Here is a 20518-nt window from a genome sequence, read left to right as displayed (position 1 = left end):
TGCATCAAATGATTTTCAGAACTGTGTTTTAAAAATAAAATGTTTGGAAACTGTATTGGAAAAATAAAATTAATTATTACTGCTTCCGATATTTAATTATTTGATGTCTTGGTTTTCGGGGAATATGAATAAAGGGTTTTGTGAAAATGTTTTAAAAGGGAAACCTTTCCAACTGAGAGAATTGTAAGGGTTTTGAGAGAAATTATTATTTCCAAGTAATTATTATTTATACTTATTACTGTGATATTATATGGTATAGTAGTAGGGTCGCTCACTGAGATGATTAGCATCTCACACTCTTAAATTCCGTTCCTCTAGGTTCCAGGTTGTCGGTGTTCATTCGGAGCGGACTTGATCTTCCTCGCTGTTTTACTTCATGAAGTACCCTGTTCTTCTTTATTGCAGTTGTATTATTTCTTTCATTCTTGTTGTATTTATTATGCACTGGATTACTGTATTTATTTTGAAGTGCTGAAATTTGTGGAACCAACTTGTAGTACTGTGGGAGGAATAAGGGGACAATTTTAGAAGTGTGTTTTCAGTGCAGGTCAATTTGTGGTAAGTAAATCCCTTAGGGGAGGCTCTGCCAGATTTTCCGTTGGAGAGTTCGGTAGCGTTTCCCTGGGATCAGGGCTGTCTAGGGTTCAGGGGAAGGAATTCTGGACGGGTCCTGACATCAATCATGTGTGTTCCAACCAATAACATGCTAAATGTAGCATTATTAATGATAAATTCTGACAAAGTAAGTGATCAAACAACATTAAAAAATGACAACGTTCAATTTGTTTTTCATTCAAAAATTACCGAAGGTTTCATCGATAATTAACGAAACCCTATGGCAATCACATTTTACCAATTTTTTGGGCCCCACAAGTCCCCTAATGTGTGTTGAATGCAAAAAAATGAAAACTGTGGATTCTAAAATTATCCTAAGGAGAGAAAATCCCAAAATTGCTTAAAGAGTTCTCAAATTTTCCAAAACAATATGATCACTGTACACGATCGATAATTCCTGAGGAAACCGTTGGTAACCAACAAATACCCTCTGGAAAAATTACCGACGGTTTCGTCGGTAATTACCGAAAGTGTACAGGCAATCACATTTTACCAATTTTTTGGGCCCCACAAGTCCCATAATGTGTGTTGAATGCAAAAACATGCAAAATATGGATTCTAAAATTATACTAAAGAGAGAATCCCAAAATTTCATAAAAATGTCTCAAATTTTCCAAAAAAATCGGATGACTGTACCCCCTCGGTACTTCCCGAGGAAACCGTCGGTAACCAACACATACCCCCTGGAAAAATTACCGACGGTTTCGTCGGTAATTACCGAAAGTATATAGTCAAGCACATTTTACCAATTTTTTGGGCCCTACAAGTCCCATAACATGTGTTGAATGCAAAAACATGCAAAATAGGGATTCTAAAATTATACTAAGGAGAGAAAATCCCAAAATTTCATAAAAATGTCTCAAATTTTCCAAAAAAATAGGATGACTGTACCTCCTCGGTAATTCCCGAGGAAACCGTCGGTAACCAACACATTCCCCCTGGAAAAATTACCGACGGTTTCGTCGGTAATTACCGAAAGTATATAGTCAATCACATTTTACCAATTTTTTAGGCCCCACAAGTCCCATAATGTGTGTTGAATGCAAAAACATGCAAAATATGGATTCTAAAATTATACTAAAGAGAGAAAATCCCAAAATTTCATAAAAGTGTCAAATTTTGCAAAAACATTTGATGACTGTACACCTTCGGTAATTACCGACGAAACCGTTGGTAATTTTTCCAGAGTGTATGTGTTGGTTACCGACGGTTTCCTCGGGAATTACCGAGGGTGAACAGTCATCCTATTTTTTTGCAAAATTTGAGACACTTTTATGAAATTTTGGGATTTTCTCTCCTTAGTATAATTTTAGAATCCATATTTTGCATATTTTTGCATTCAACACACATTATGGGACTTGTGGGGCCCAAAAAATTGGTAAAATGTGATTGACTGTACACTTTCGGTAATTACCGACGAAACCATTGGTAATTTTTCCAGGGGGTATTTGTTGGTTACCGATGATTTCCTCGGGAATTACCGAGGGTGTACAGTCATCCTCTTTTTTTGGAAAATTTGAGATATTTTTATGAAATTTTGGGATTTTCTCTCCTTAGTATAATTTAAGAATCCATATTTTGTGTCAGGACAAGCCCAGAATTCCTTCCCCGGAACCCTAGACAAGCCCTGATCCCAGGGAAATACCATCGAACCTTCCAACGGAAAATCTGGTAGCACCTCCCCTAAGGGATTTACTTACCACAAATTACCTGCACTGAAACCACACTTCTATAAACATCCCCTTATTCCTCCCACAAACTACAAATTGATTCCACAAATTCCAGCACTTCTCAAAAACAACAACAGTCCAGTGCATAAATAAAAACTACACGTCCAATACAGTATACAGAGCATTATACAGATACATGCGGAATTTATACAACGATAGATAAAGAAGCAGTACAAGATAGAGAGGAAAAAGGGAAGAAAAACTTCTTGAACCTTCGGCAAACGAACTGAGACGTTGGACTCGCCCCGGACAATCAACTTCTCCAACCTGGACCTAGGGGAACGGAATTTAAGAGTGTGAGATGCTAATCATCTCAGTGAGTGACCCTATCTACTGTACACCTTTAATAATAATAATATAAAAATAAAAGAATTTAATTAAGCAATACCGAACAATTAAATAAATAAATAAATAAACAATTGAAGTAATATTTTCTCTCAAAACCCTCACTATTCACTCCGTTGGAAATGTTTCCCTTTTAAAACATTTTCACAAAATCCGATATTCGTACTTCCCGAAAACCAAGGGACCAAATAATTTAATAAACAACAAATAAATAAATAAATAAATAAATACCCCAAATATAAATAAACTGTAACAAATTATAATAAATAATTTCAGAACACCTTTGGGGTTTAAAACATTATTTGCAATTTACACCGACGCACCACACCATATACCGGTGATGCCCTCCGATACCCAGCGTCCTGAGCACCGACTGGCGGGGGGTTAAAGAGAGAAACCTGCAACGGTCACTTCGGCGTCCCGACAGTACCGCTGCTAAAACCATCACCCAGCCAAGGAGGGGGGCGGCTGTGCACAAACAAACTTGCCTGCCCACGGTCCAATTGCAACTCACGGGTGAAGTAATAACCGCACGCTAAACCACATAATAACCGCGTGCTACCACGTGTCCATACACCATACACCAGAACACTAATACTGTATGAGTGCGTCTAAAAATAAACATTATTAACCAACCGTACCGTTTTCCAAAATTACCGTGGGAAATATATTAAATTATCACACTTACCATCCCACATATTTTTATTTAACAACCCGGTACGAAACAGCGATAACAACAAACCACAATTTTCTCGAAATACGAGATGCAACCATAAAAATACCGCGGGCATAATTTATAAAATTAAACCACCAACTTAAACAAATATTTTCATAAAATATTTAACCCAATTATGCCCGAAAAAAAATTAATACTGAAAACCACGTACAAATACTACCAAAATACACCTTGCTCATGCATAATAAATTAAACCACAATATAATTCATAATTAAATCACACCACATGAGTATAATTTAAATACCAATTTAAATACCAATTAAACATAATTAATTGCCCAAAAATGATATAAAATCCAGACACAATTAATTTCTGAAAAATACTTGCTCATGTGTAATAAATACTATTTAATCACGATAAAATAATAATCGGGAATTTCTTAATGACCCCAAAATTTCCATTTATTACCAATGGATAAATATATATATAAAATAATATTTTTCCCGATTATATTTAAAATACACCACAATAGCACCAATTACAGATATCAAATTAATACCACATAAATACAATTAATTACCCCAAAAATATTTTTAAAGGTGGGTCACTCACCTGGAGCACGCAATTAACCCATGATCCACCACGGGATCAATTCTACGACTCACCGGTGCTCCTAGAACAAAATTCACAGACAGTCAAATAAATTAATATTTTATTCGGGTAAATAATACCCAGTACCCGGGGGGTCAAACACAAACTTTAACCAAAATAGGCGAATGATATACCGAATCGAAGCTCGTGGAACGAGGATCACAAATCCGGTCTCCATCGACCCCAATTCCGCCGGAGGTGGCCGGAATTTGGTCGGGAAGCTTCGGTCGGTTTTGATCTTGAGGGATCTTTCAAATGGTGGGGATTTTGCGCAATCTAACCCCGGAAATGGACTTAGAGGGGTCGAAAATAGTGGGATAGAGGTATGGGACGGGCTGGGTTGGTCGGAAACGGTGAGAATCGCCGGAAAAATTTCACCTCGCCGCCGTGACTTCGCCGGCCCGATCTGGGCGCGTCTGGTGGCGGCTGGCCGGGACATTTGGTGGCTGAGGTTGCGGCGGGACGGGCTACACCGGTGGCCAGTGCGTGTGGCACTCCGGCGACTGCAATCCGGCCAACCGGTCGGTCAACAGGGAGAGGGTGAGAGAGTCAAAGGAGAGAGAAAGGGAGAAAAAATTTTCTGCATTTTGTTTTGACGGGCTCGGGGAAGAAGAAGGAAAAAAAGGAAAAAAGAAAAGAAAAAGAAAAAAAAGAAATGGTGTTTTCCCACGTGGGGAAAAGAAAAGAAAAAGAAAAAGAAAAGGGAAAATAAAACAAATAAATTCAAATTAATTAAATAAAAATATTATTATTTAAAATAATAATAAAAATAATTTGATAAAACACATGGTTGACATGTGGCTTCTCAACATGGTGACACATGGTCACCTTCATTAAGTCACACGTGGCACCTCGTTACGCGTTTAAAAATAATATTAAAATAATACAGTATTTGAAAAACTTTACAGGTCCATAACTTTCAAACCACATGTCCAAATCGGACGTGCCGCTAGTCTACGGACTCGTATCGACGAGCACTTCACAACCATGCATGAGTCAACGCTCAACCTTGCATGAATAAAAAGTCAACCCCGGCACCCCTTGGACAGTTTGGACCTCAACTTGTTTTGCTCAAAACTTTCAAACCGTAGCTCCGTTTTCGACGTGCTACCAGTCTACGAACTCGTGCCAATGTGTACTTTGTAACGGTACCTCAGTCAACCTAGAATTCCAACGGGGTCAAAAAGTCAACTTTTGACCCCTTGGGTCAACGGTCAACAGTCAACCTCGGTCAACGTGCAAAAATTCCGACATGGTTCGGGACGGGGTGTTACATTTTGCATGTTTTTGCATTCAACACACGTTATGGGACTTGTGGGGCCCAAAAAATTGGTAAAATGTGATTGATTGTATACTTTCCGTAATGACCGACGAAACCGTTGGTAATTTTTCCAGCGGGAATTTGTTGGTTACCGATGGTTTCCTCGGGAATTACCGAGGGGGTACAGTCATCCTATTTTTTTGAAAAATTTGAGACATTTTTATGAAATTTTGGGATTTTCTCTCCTTAGTATAATTTTAGAATCCCTATTTTGCATGTTTTTGCATTCAACACACATTATGGGACTTGTGGGGCCCAAAAAATTGGTAAAATGTGATTGACTGTACACTTTTGGTAATTACCGACGAAACCGTCGGTAATTTTTCCAGGGAAAATTTGTTGGTTACCGAAGGTTTCCTCGGGAATTACCGAGGGGGTACAGTCATCCTATTTTTTTGGAAAATTTGAGACATTTTTATGAAATTTTGGGATTTTCTCTCCTTAGTATAATTTTAGAATCCATATTTTGCATGTTTTTGCATTCAACACACATTATGGGACTTGTGGGGCCTAAAAAAGTGGTAAAATGTGATTGACTGTACAGTTTCGGTAATTATCGATGAAACCGTCGGTAATTTTTTCAGGGGGTATTTGTTGGTTACCGATGGTTTCCTCGGGAATTACCGAGGGTGTACAGTCATCCTCTTTTTTTGGAAAATTTGAGACATTTTTATGAAATTTTGGGATTTTCTCTCCTTAGTATAATTTGACAATCCATATTTTGCATGTTTTTGCATTCAACACACGTTATGGGACTTGTGGGGCCCAAAAAATTGGTAAAATGTGATTACCATAGGATTTCGGTAATTACCGACGAAACTTTCGGTAATTAAATATTTTTGCCAATTGGAGAACGTTTTCGAAACATTTGGGGGCATTGATGAATGTATAATTTGCATGTTATTGCCGGAAACACTCCATTAGCTGAGTGTTTGCTTTAATTTTTACCACAACTGAGGGTTTTTTTTTCTTTTTTTTTTTTTTTTTCAACGGTTGTCATTAGTAAAGATAGGTTCAGCATATTAAGATAACATTAGTATAGAGTGTCATAACATTAAACATACGATCTACATTGAAAGTTTATTAAAGTACAAATCAATAGCATATTTTTTTCTAAAAAACATAATGTCTTGCGGACCAAATGAAGGATTCTCCTCACTACTCATGTATTCAATAAATTTCAAAGCGTAGACGCCACAATCACCCCTGCAGAATAGCATTAATGATTAGCATTAATGAAAACCAACCACGTGTATTTTCACACGTAACCACAATAAAACAGCAGCAATACAAGTTGTTTGAAATGACAACACATTCATACCCATTATCTTGGTGGGGTGCATCTTTGATCATGGTCATCGTGAATGGATCTAAAGTGGGAGGCACGTCTGGATTCTTCTCGTAATATCCCGCATCCCTCAATAGGTAAGGCAGCATATACGTAAGGCATTCCGCATTCTTCAACTCTCTATTCTGAACATATTTATTTCCCATATTTGGATCGTATAAATCAATATGTCGGGCCTTCAAGTCCACACATGCTGCCAACCAATGCGTGCCTCCATTGTTGATAGGGATGTACACCTGTAAATTAGAACATAACCTCATTATCCACAAAATGGGAAACTTAGTGAGAATTTTTTTCAATATATGTAGGGACTTACATAATCACATATCCGCCACGACACGCTTGGTTTGGGTGACTTCCCACGCACATAGCTACAAAGGGTCGCATCACATGAATATGTGCTATGAGATGCCCTCCATATGGGATAACGCCCTTTGATGGATGACTGCCAAATAATGAAATATATACAATATAAAATATCATCAATATAACATTAAGCAACGCAGTAACATCCCATCATTTTACCCAAAATAACACGTCTAATATGGCACAGGTGTTGGTGAACATCTTCTCATTATCAAACCGCCTTTTTCGTATGAAATACAAAATAGTGTCAATATGCTGCAAAACCACATTAAAGGAAATAAGTAACAAGTGCGAGGTGATAAATAAAACATCATTCCAAACGTAGGAACACAATGATTTTACAAGAACATAAAGCATATAACTTACATTGGAATTCAACCATCCTTCAGAGGTAAGTAGCTCAGCAAAAAATTTCTTTCCCACCGTCATATAAGATGTACACACGGTTGCTTCCTTCGGTGCCACCCTATACCACTCATCGAACGCCCTCTCCTTTGATGCATCAATAGGTCGATTAAGATTAAATTTGACCTTCTTTTTACACGGGTCGGTGTAAGGAGAGATGACGTGATGTGACTGGTGGTAAACTCGACCGAATCGGCTTGTATCACCAACGTTATGCGTCCGATCTTCCACCTCAATCTCAGCTGATTGGTCATGATGTGGACTGTCAGCTGAGCTGAAGCACCGATATCCCACCCGAAATGCAAAGGCCGATATGGCACCAAAGCCCAGGAATCCTCCACATAGGGTCCTCCAGGTACGATAGGCTCAAATGGTGTAGTACAATCATCATCCTCCTTCCTACCATTGGAACCATCTATGGGTGCATCAAATTCTTCGGCTTGCTCTCCAAAAGACGGTGCCACAGGGGATGATGGTCTAACCGAAGATGACGGTGAATGGCTGTGCATATGATGCTCGGCCTGCAAAACACAATGGTTATTTTTGCAGTTCCCAAACTCTAACAACAAATAATTGCTGAATTACAATATATAATTTAATAATGCTGAAGCACTAAAGTAAAGTATACTAAGTTGTCTAAATGATACCTGATGCTTTTATTGGTCAATAACAGAACTAAGCATCTTCCTTAACGCTGCCATCTCTTTATTTAATTCATCAAATTTTGCCTCCAAGCAAGCAAGCTAATCAATATCAATATCCAAAACATAAGTCAACATATATTAGTACAACATATGAAATACAAATTTGCGTGCAAGTAACAATTACATACCCTGAAATTAGCACCTGGAGGGCCATTAGAATGCTTCTCAGCTTTGGACTCATCTTTAGCGCCAACTATTGGTGCTACAAGTGGAGGTGACGTGTAGCGAACTTCATGTATGTCAACTGCTATTGTTCGCCAGTAATCCATAGTCTTCTCCTCATCGGTAGCATCTAACCTCCAGTGCACAACATACTACATGAAATGAAGAAAGGAAAAAAAAGTAAATTTGGAAACTGACTATGGTAATGTAACTTGAATGTAGTCGTACCATGTAGTCTAAAAAAAATTTGCCTTACATTGCTATTTGAGGTGAACCAATTATGGACAGCAAAATGGTTCGGTTGCCTTGGAGTATGCCATCCAAGGATCCTCGGACAACGGGTTTCCAACCGGTCGGCAAATTGGTTACCAAAATCAGGGATTGCTTCAAACCCCCACAGCTACAAAATATAAATTATAGGTTATTAAATATAATTTTTGAGTAAACGCTACATGTATTAAATATATTACCGTACCTGAAACACCAATGGAAAACCTTTTAGGTAATAATACTGTGATTTATTCTTTACTGCACGTCCTCGTCCTCGTTGCTGGAATGCATTGTGGAATGAGTTGATCGTCTCCTTGTAGCTCAGAATGCTCCAAGGGTAGGAATTAAATATGTCGAGATCAGCAACCAAATCAATGAATTTTTTATTTATTTGAACCTTCAGATCCATTTCGAGTACACCATGAACTAAGAAATATAGTAACGCAATTCTTACAGCATCCCAATCATCCACAAAAAGTGTATCCTTGAATATTCATTCCAGTTCGGGCGTTTTCAAATCACTCCTGTCATCTAGCAACCTCGTGCGCAGCTCATTTCCTTTGGAAATTTGCATATCATACATCGAAGGGTACCTACAAAACTTTAAGCCACCAATGAGTGCGAATTCCCACTTTGTAAACCGCACTGCAGATTCGCCGAAGTTAAACTCCAGTACTTCTGGATTGTTGGACATAACTTGTCTGCAAAGTAGGTGATGCACTACCTGACCAGAGAACCGGAGGTTCTTCATGTCAAGTAAGTGTCCAAAACATGTTTGTCTATACTTTTCCAGCTGCTCACTTGTGAGGACACTTGTAATTACTTTGTTCGCTTCTATTGGATTCCCGAATGAATGTGCCCTAACTTTAATTATATCAGCATCCTGCAAGATCCGTTCCTTTGGAGCATCGATGGGTTGCAAAATGAATTACATAAATGGAACTGACATCAACGATTTAATCATACCCTATTTTTCCACCCTAACTTGATAATAATAATTTCCAACTAAATCTTAAGACATATGGGTTCACATTTTTGCACAGGTGGTAATTACCGATGAAACCATCGGTAATCAACCTACAATGAACTAAAAAAAAGCCTGATGGCCTATCGGCAATTACCGATGGCCATCGGGTGAAGTTTTTCTTGAGTTTTCACATTCATGAATAAATACTGACAGATGTCTTATCATTTACCGCACAAAACAACATAAATGAATATAAAACTTACCATATCAGATGGGGGAGAGGAAAATGGAACGTGCCCTCGAAGTTTGGTGCTTTCCGTCTCAGCTTTGGATTTCTGCCTAGTAGTTCGTCGACGCTTAGAGTCGGGTGTTGCTGTGCTACCACCGCGTCTCTTACTTTCCACCTTCTTAACTTCCTTCTTCGGTTGACGTCGCAAGTTCCTCTTTGGTGCCATTATAAAGTACAACCTACAAATGTACATTGACAACATTAATAAACTTTTATCTACCTTTAACAACATTGTCAACTATGTATACATACATATATAAATATCCGTAATCCTCAATTTCATACGCTCTCTTCCTAAGGATATTGTGTATGCCATCTACAAAACATTTATTGAACATTTACTGTATAGCAGTGTGTTTACTTCTAAATCTTTCTATCTTCTTCTTCTTTAATTTTTTATTTTTTTCTTTTTTGGGGATAAAGTGTTTGCGTGTTTGCTTCTAGCTAACCATGTACCTAAAATTTTATGCATCGATCTTCTCTCTCTCTCTATATATATATATATCTATACCTTTAGAAAGTACTAACTCTGGAATTCTCAACTTCAATTCTAATTAATCATAAAGTATTTTTCTCTTATCTCCATGTACAGATTTTTAGTAATAAATTACCCTAGCAAAAAGGAAGAAGAAAAAACTTAAAAGAAAAAAGAAGGTCTGAAAAGCAACTAAGATTTCTAATGCAGCTATAGTCTAAAGTGGGGTTTTAATAGAGCAACCCACAATTGTGGCCAATTATGATGCTACATGCAGAAGCAGATAAAGTGAAATATTGAAATGACTGGAGAGGAAGTAGTCAATTCACCCAAAATAGAAAAACAAGAAAGTGAAGTATAGAGGTGGAAGACTAGATAGAAGCAACGCAACAGACAGATTGTTATAAGCCAATCAAAAGCAGTCCTTAGACTGTATATATACATATCATATTCATGTTATATTTAATTATTTCTTACCATACAATATATGTCTAAAAAATGTGCACAGAAAGTTGCAGACTATAATCTGAACATATAGGTTAAGCTGGACTGCAACATGTCCACCACTTCTATATGAGTATGTCAACTAATGTAGCGACATCTCTTCCCCATACTGCTTGTGTTTAACCTGATTTGGTTATAAAAGCTTAGACCTACCGACACCTATATATGCTATACAAATCATTCACTTCATATTTATTTTATCTGTATACAAATCCAAAAAGAAATATAATTAGTTTCCTAAGGGTCAAGTACGTTTTTAAAAAAATTCTTCTTTTCAACCCACAAAAGCAGTTTTCTAGACAGAGTTTGTGATACGAACCTAGGACGACCTGCTCCTAAACCCGTATTATATTAGCTAGGATCTTAATTAAGTTCAAGTTCTAATGGAATGGACCTCAACCCCTAACCAACCTGTGGTTAGAAACCTTGGTATAATGTAGACGCCACAATAGGGGATGGAAAACCTATTGATAAGTCAAGCTAAAACAACCAATTCTCTAATGGTGTTTTAGGTGTTCTCAAAGAACAAAGAGATAATTAATCTCACAAGTATTTTCTTAATCCAATCAAAGTTGTGTTCTTATTGAAAAATAAGCCTTTAAATAGGCTAAAAAGCCACGAAATAAAACCCTAAAAATAAAGAAAAACCAGCCACCACACATAAAGAAACCTAGTTGGCTGAAACTATACTTCCTTTCCTAATCTAAGTTTGATTAATTAATTCCTTTATATTAAATTAGGAATTAATTAATTTACAATGGAAAGAATAAAATAAAAACCTTCCTAAAGTTATTTTTCCAGAAAATAAATAAATAAAAGCCAAAAAGTAATGGTAGTTTCCTAAAACAAAAAGTAAAAACAAATTAGGAAACTAAAAATGCTAGCCTTTTTTATCAAGTTGACTTTGATCAATCTTTGACCTCTTTGAGCTTCAAATCAGCTTCTAGATTCTTTTTAGGATGCCAAATAAGCTGAATATGAAGTCCCACACGTTGCCCATGCTTGGAAAAATAAGAAAAGGCTAATACAGTAAAATACAGTAAAGCCAGCAAGCAATACAGCAAATTCGGCCAAATTGTTGATGCTGTCTGTACAAGCCCTTTTTGATTGCATTTGAGGCTGCTTTAACTTGATTCCATGACCTCTTAGGCATATGTATTGAACCCATAAATCATTGGAACCATTTCATACTTCCCGGACTCCAAAAATGTACCAAAACCGTCACCCGGGTCCGTATCGGCTTCCACCACTTGGATGCTTAGAATAGGCTTTGTATCTTCACGTATGGGCAAGCTCTGTTGAGATTGATTATCCCCTATATATATACTCCCAGGTTGTCCTTAAATCTCTTAATTTGAGCTCTTGGGTTTGGCCTAGTCTTCATCCGTGTCGAGTCAGCACCCCAATGGGTTATCGGTTGAGCGGCCTCGGGCGGAATCACATCATTCCCCTCCTCTTGAAAAGGATTTGTCCTCAAATCAAGATCATCACCTGCATAAAAAGGAGTTAAATCAGAAACATTAAATGCAGCACTCATGTTATACTCACCCGGTAAATCAAGCTTGTAGGCATTCTTGTTATTCGGCTCCAAAACTTGAAAAAGTCCATCCATAGGCGGCATGAGCTTTGACTTTCTTTGTTTAGGAAACCTTTCCTTTCGTAAGTGCAACCAAACCAATTCTCCTGGGTCAAACACTATTACAACAAAATCTAGAAATACATGCTCATTATGGTAAAAATTACACTTTTTAAAGTTAGCAAACAATATTTCCCAAATTTTCAAATTGCCACTAAGTAAAGCTCTCAACAATGCAGATAAAGTTCTATGCAATAAAGACATTTTTAAATAAGTATCCTTAAAATTCATGGTCAGCAATGATTTCTTATTCATAATTACTTTATTAACATCACCAAAGCTAAGATAAAAATTTATATTTTTCCTTTCTTGTCTTCCTTTTCCTTTCTCACTCACGGTCATCTCACCTTCCTCATTCTCGGCTTTTGCACCAAATTTTTCACTCTTGGTTTTATTAAAATTTTTCCACACAACCTGAGTATTAGAAGACTTACCTTGGACAGCAAGCTCACCTTTTCCCTCTTGATTGGATGGTAGTCCACTTGGAATTTCATTTTGGAAGACATCTCCAAATTCCTTCAAAAGAGAAATCATTGAACTTGGCAATTCAAGTTCTTCAAAGTTAGTTTGATCATTAAAATAATTTTCTTTATAAATCATGACCAGCAAAGGTTTCTTACACTCAATAACCTTATTAATATCCCCTAAACTCAAATAAAAATTGCTACTTAACCTTTCTTTTCTTTCTTTTTTATTTTCCCCCTTGGATTGGCGCAAAGCGTCGGATTTCCCTTCCTTCTCCAAGCTCTCGGGTTTGCCACTTTGTTTCCCCTCTCTTTCGACTTTCCCTTGATCTTTCCACTCAATATGAGTTTTAGAAACCTTACCTTGATCAGCAACCTCATTCTTACCTTCTTGAAAGGATGGTGAAGCCGTTGGTGCCATACTTGCTTTTTCCTTAAGCTTTTCGGCTTCTCTCCTTTGTTGCATTTGCAATTGGTCTTTGTAAACCTCTTTAGGAGATAATGGTTCCAGTTTGACCTTCTTTCCTTTAAACCTAAAAACAATACTATTTTCTCGACCAAAATGAGTAGCATCTTTATCAATTTGCCATGGCCTACCTAATAGTATATGTCCAGCAATCATGGGTACAATATCACATAAAACTACATCCTCATATCTACCTATATTAAATTTTACTTTGGCTTGTTTATTCAATTTATTTCACCACCATCATTAAGCCATTGTAATCTATAAGGTTCTGGATGTTTAATAGTTATTAAGCCTAATTTATCAACTACAATGTTACTAATTACATTTGTACAACTTCCACTATCAATAATCATACTACAAATCTTACCTTGAATTTCACATCGGGTGTGGAAGATGTTCTCTCTTTGAATTTCATCCTCATCTTTGTATGCAGCAAGTACTCTCCTAGAAAGCAAGTTTACTTCAGCATTGGATGCTTGCAAGGTTTCGGGTTCATCCTTCAAGTCCTCCTCCTCTTGCTTGGCTTCATCCTCACTTTCTTCACATTCCGATTCTAGCTCGTCATTGCCCTTTAACACCATGATTCTTCTATTCGGGCATTGGCTATCAATGTGTCCTCCTCCCTGGCACTTAAAACACACAACATCATGAGTTCTAGAAGGTTTAGGATCTAATTTTACCTCATTCTTTGGTGCTTGGACAGATTTGGTTCTAGACTCCTTCCTTGGCCAGTTTGAACTTTCTTCTTTGACTTTCGGCTTTGGCTTGCTTTCATAGATGGGATTGTTCCTCCAGCCACTAGAATTGGACCTTCCACTGTTGGAAACAGCTCCAAACCATGATCTTACACCCCTCCTCTTGAATTGATGCTATAATTTAATAGCCACATGCAACATCTCCTCCAATTCCACATATTGTTGCAATTCTAGTTGATTGGCTATTTCACGATTCAAACCACCAAGAAACCTTGCCATGGTTGCTTCCCTATCTTCATTCAAGTTCAATCTCATCATAAGCATCTCCATCTCCTTGTAATAATCCTCCACGGATCCATGTCCTTGAGATAAAGATTGAAGTCTTTGATGCAGCAACCTATGATAGTGTGATGGTACGAATCGCTTCCGCATGGCTCCTTTCATTTGTCACCATGTAGTAATCAAGTCATCACCAACTCTCCTTCGGGTGTTTTGCTCATTGGTCCACCATTGGAGGGCATAATGGCCAAAATCCATTGCTGCCAATTTCACCTTCTTAGCCTCTGAATAATTATGGCGGTCAAATATCATCTCCATCTTTTCTTCCCACTACAAATATGCCTCGGGATCACTTTTTCCCATGAATGGTGGGATGTTGATCTTGATATTGCTATGATTGTCATCTGTTTCTTCCCTCTTATATCTTCCATGGCCAGATCTATCTTGGACAGCAAAAGTTTCATCCAGACCTTCCTCATAGTCTCCACCGAATGGCTCCTCCTCAAATTCCTCTCTCGGTCTCTCGCGACCTCCTCGTCCTCGGCCTCGTCCTCCATGGAATTCTTGCCTATTTATTGTGTTCGGAATTCCTTGGGAAACTTCTAGCCTTCCCATCCTTTGATTCACATGCTCAACTTGAGCACTAACCTGCTGTATTGACTCCAAAATAGCTCTCATGTCCACTTGGTCTCCACTCCTGGTAGCTGGGGCATCGCCATGGAATGCTACGGATTCCTCCTCGTTGATCCTCAAAGGTGGATCTCCTCTCCTCATTCTTGATTCTGTCATGTTAGTGTAAGAATACAATAAAAATAAAATAGGACCTTACCAATTTCACTCCCTTACGTGTTTCACTCAAATGAAGACTCGACACTCGTGTTTGCACACTTGTTTCGGCTTTTTACCCTCTTTTAAGCTCACACACTCTTGCCTTTTTCCACTCAATGAATTATCTCAAAGTTCTAATTAAAACACCCACAAAACAGCAATTAGATCACTAATATGTTTTAATTAAACTTATCAACAAAACAGTAGCAAAAAGTAGGCAATACCGAAAGAATCCAACAAATCCTAATTTTTCGGCTTTCTAGACAAGAAAACACAAAATAATGGGAAAATATTGGAATTTTTGAAAACTGCACTAGATGGTAGTAGATTATGAGTTCAAGAATAAAATTCCAGAAAAAGAAATTCAAATACGAACAAGAATCAAAGAGAACAAAAATATAGAAAAGTTGTTGGTTGTTGTTCTTTGTAATTCCAGTTTTGTATCAATTCCTTTAACTAATTTTAATCCAAATAATTTAAGCACCCAAAATCCAAATATCCAGCAGCAAAAATAATTCCCCAGCAACTCAAATAAATAATCAAAAAAAACCCAGCAGCTCCAACAAATTTCCAGCAACCAAATCAAACTCCAACAAACCGAAATATTTGTTTTTCTTTTTTTCTTTTTTTTTTTTTTTTTTTATATTCAGCTTTACCTCTTCTTTCTTTTTTTTTTCTTTTTTTTTTTTCACTCACAGAACATAAACACTGCAGTAGCAAGAGTAAGTACCAAAATTGTAATTCCAAATCCAAAACAAACACCAAACCCGTGACCTCCAAATAAACAAAATGTGCAGTTTTTTTTTTTTTCTTTTAAATGTTGCCGCAAACTTTTTTTTTCTTTTTTTTTTTTTTGAATATATGAATGCAAATATTTAAGACTAAAACAGCAAAGAAAAATCAACAAAAACCAAATTAACAAGAACAATGATAATAGACAACCAACAAACTAGGAAACAAAAAAAAATACGGTAAAACTAGGAAACCTAATTCAACTAAGAATGAATTTTTATTTTATTTTATTTTTTTTAAAAAATGCAGAACGTGTATGGGGATAGAAGCAACCTTAACCTAATGCTAAAATTGCAGAATAACACAAAAACAAATAAAGCAAATAAAGATAGATCAAACCTGAACAAAATTTAGCTCTGATACCAAATGATACGAACCTAGGACGACCTGCTCCTAAACCCGTATTATATTAGCCAGGATCCTAATTAAGTTCAAGTTCTAATGGAATGGACCTCAACCCCTAACCAACCTGTGGTTAGAAACCTTGGTATAATGTAGACGCCACAATAGGGGATGGAAAACCTATTGATAAGTCAAGCTAAAACAACCAATTCTCTAATGGTGTTTTAGGTGTTCTCAAAGAACAAAGAGATAATTAATCTCACAAGTATTTTCTTAATCCAATCAAAGTTGTGTTCTTATTGAAAAATAAGCCTTTAAATAGGCTACAAAGCCATGAAATAAAACCCTAAAAATAAAGAAAAACCAGCCACCACACATAAAGAAACCTAGTTGGCTGAAACTATACTTCCTTTCCTAATCTAAGTTTGATTAATTAATTCCTTTATATTAAATTAGGAATTAATTAATTTACAATGGAAAGAATAAAATAAAAACCTTCCTAAAGTTATTTTTCCAGAAAATAAATAAATAAAAGCCAAAAAGTAATGGTAGTTTCCTAAAACAAAAAGTAAAAACAAATTAGGAAACTAAAAAAGCTAGCCTTTTTTATCAAGTTGACTTTGATCAATCTTTGACCTCTTTGAGCTTCAAATCAGCTTCTAGATTCTTTTTAGGATGCCAAATAAGCTGAATATGAAGTCCCACACGTTTCCCATGCTTGGAAAAATAAGAAAAGGCTAATACAGTAAAATACAGTAAAGCCAGCAAGCAATACAGCAAATTCGGCCAAATTGTTGATGCTGTCCGTACAAGCCCTTTTTGATTGCATTTGAGGCTGCTTTAACTTGATTCCATGACCTCTTAGGCATATGTATTGAACCCATAAATCATTGGAACCATTTCATACTTCCCGGACTCCAAAAATGTACCAAAACCATCACCCGGGTCCGTATCGGCTTCCACCACTTGGATGCTTAGAATAGGCTTTGTATCTTCACGTATGGGCAAGCTCTGTTGAGATTGATTATCCCCTGTATATATACTCCCAGGTTGTCCTTAAATCTCTTAATTTGAGCTCTTGGGTTTGGCCTAGTCTTCATCCGTGTCGAGTCAGCACCCCAACGGGTTATCGGTTGAGCGGCCTCGGGCGGAATCACATCAGTTTGAGTATCATGCACTAGTGAGATAACACCTTTAGCTTAAGGATTTAAACTTTGATCAGGGTAAAAATCCTGATATCCCTAAGTTGTAACAAATACATATATATATACATATATTATGTTTTTTTTTATTACAAACTAACATTATTATAAACTAACATTATTCTTCATCAAATTCATTGATTTCCCTGCCTTCATCCTTTATTTATTTTCCATGCTCAGGGATGTCTGTCGATGGAACCGAAAAAAAAAAATTTATAAAAATTTTAAAATATTAAAAACGACTTGTCGTCGGGTGTCGTTCATCCTAGACGACATGTCGTTCAATCCATCTTCAACCCTTGTCCGGGTCGACCCGAACCCGCATAAAGCAGTCCCGATCCGATTCTTGACCCGGTTATTTCTTCCACCTCCGGCCACCGTTCAAGGCCAAACCGGTCCCATTTTTTTCCTCTCTTCATTTCCTACTAATACCCAATATCAATCTATCCTAAAACCTAGGTTATAATCACTTCCATACGAAAACCTAAATCTTCAAAAATTCCACATTTTAAACCGGTTCTAAACACTATACACAAATCACAAGTTTCAATGTCTCATTGTACTAAATTTGTAAGTATTTAACGGTAAGGTAAGGCAACAAATAACCACAAAAAATAAAAATAAAAACGCACACTCCACGGCAACGAAACAAATAAACACAAAGACAAATCCACACAAAAACAACCCACACCGGTCCCACGGCAACAAATAAACAAAAATATTCAACCAATTACCTCGGACAGTGCTGAGATGAGATCCTAATGTTTGGCTTTTCCACGGCAACTTTGGTTTGGTTTTTTGTATTTGTGTGTATTCGTGTAAAGACGTTTAGAAAAAGTTGATTTTTGTTTTGCTTAAAATATAATAGGATATGTAAGTAATTTTTTTTTGTTTGAAGGTTACGATGGATATTGAGGGGTAGAACAAAAAAGATATCAAGTGAGGGGGCAAAAATCATTAACCTCGTTTCTATGAGAGTATTGGGCCAAATTCCCCTTAAACAATTCAGCTAGCCCAATGAAACTGAGACATCCGCCCACCTGTGAGTTAGCCTTTCTCCGCATTCACATGTATTGTACTCTTCAGACAAGCATATAAAGGTCAATTTTAGCGCTTTTAGCATGTATAAGAAATAAGAATATCTAGAAATTTAATTAGAAAATACTTAATTTGACCTCATAAATATATATAATTAGACAGTCGTAGAATAAATTTATTACTTCTGTAAGAAAAGCCAAAAGGAAAAATAAATAAATAAATAAATAAAAAGACAAAAAAAGAAGAAGAAGAGAGAACTGGATGAAAAATGGCACACTGACAGTAGTTTAGTGGGAATTTAATTAATAGTACAGAATAAGGAATTTCCCTACCAGAAGGGTTGTTGAAGATATTAAATACATATATCTTTTGAAGTGGATATTAAATATAATATTTATTGATATATATAGTCCAATAATCAATTAGGACACTGTCTCCGTTATATGCAATGCATATGAAGTCCAACTACTTAAGCACATGTCTTACCTTATCCCTCTGTACTTCTTCAATTTCCATTCTCCACATTCATGGGATCCACCAGGAAGATCACCAAAGGGTCCTTGTTTTAGCTCTGTTTCCTTCTAATTGACCCTAACATTTCAATAATATTACAATTTCGGCACTCAAAACTTCTCTATAAAAGGGTGCCAAACCTTGGCAAAATAACATATCACCCATCAGTCAGACAACATAGTTTGGGCGATTGATTGGTAGTATTGCAGCCAAAATTCCAAAATTCCAAAAAAAAAAAAAGAAGAAGAAATGGTTCCTGTAGGAAAACTTGTAGTAGCTTTCCTCCTAAGCTTGGCCTTAATCCAGACATGTAAGGCTGATGGTGGCATAGTCACCTACTGGGGTCAAAACCTCTACGAAGGGACTCTAGCAGAGGCCTGTAATACTGGGCTCTATACTTACATAAACATTGCCTTTGTTAACTATTTTGGTGGTGGCCAACAACTCAGTATCAACCTTGCAGGTCACTGCGACCAAGCGTCCAATACTTGCACCAAATTTGCAGCAGAAATAAAGACCTGCCAGAGCTTGGGTATTAAGCTCTTACTCTCCCTTGGAGGAGCTAGAGGAAACTATTATCTATCATCTGCTGAGGATGCCAAAACGGTTGCAGACCAAATATGGAATTCCTATCTGGGTGGCAATGATTCATCTGCTGTACGCCTCTTGGCGATGCTGTTTTGGACGGTGTAGATTTCGACGTAGAGAGTGGATCCCCACTCTACTATGACAATCTTGCAGCTTACCTGAAGGAATTATACAGCCAACAATCAGCAAACACTTACTATTTATCAGCTACTCCTCAGTGTCCTTATCCAGATTATTATCTTGGGACAGCCATTAACACGGGGCTTTTCGATTTCGTTTGGATCCAGTTCTATAACAATCCTCCTTGCCAATATAGTGCTGACTCTGGTGTCAGTTTACTTTTAAGTTCATGGACTTTATGGACTTCGTCTCTTACATCAGGGAAGCTGTTTCTTGGGTTGCCGGAGTCACCAGATGCTGAATCTAGTGGGGGGTACCTCCCGCCTGATGTGCTGAATAGTCAAGTTCTTCCCGTTATAAAAACTACATCAAAGTATGGAGGTGTGATGATATGGTCTAGGTATTATGATGTTCTGAGTAATTACAGTTCTTTCATTATAAACTATGTTAGTTTTAAAAATCTGCTATTTTGGATTATGTCCATGTTTAAATGATCTGCCACTATATGTATGAATGAGTGAGTTGTACCCTGAAGTAATTGTAGTACTGAATAAATTGGGTACTACTATCACTCTATCACTCTGTTTCAAATAAAAATTGATGTGACATGTTTGTTTTGCTATTTTAATGTATGCATTTGTTTTGCTATTTTAATGTATGCAATAATTGTCCCTTCACAGTGGTTTTTATCACTGCTTCCTCAAGGAATGACCCAAATTCCAA

General features: G+C 37.0%; 1 pseudogene; it reads left to right on the top strand.

Annotated features, from left to right (window-relative positions):
- Positions 1–19336: 19336 nt before the first annotated feature.
- On the top strand, positions 19337–20289 carry LOC107414529 (acidic endochitinase-like; annotated as a pseudogene).
- Positions 20290–20518: the final 229 nt, after the last annotated feature.

The sequence above is a fragment of the Ziziphus jujuba genome, chromosome 8 (assembly GCF_031755915.1).
Source record: "Ziziphus jujuba cultivar Dongzao chromosome 8, ASM3175591v1".
Taxonomy (NCBI): Eukaryota; Viridiplantae; Streptophyta; class Magnoliopsida; order Rosales; family Rhamnaceae; genus Ziziphus; species Ziziphus jujuba.
This window is presented reverse-complemented; position numbering and strand designations above follow the sequence as displayed.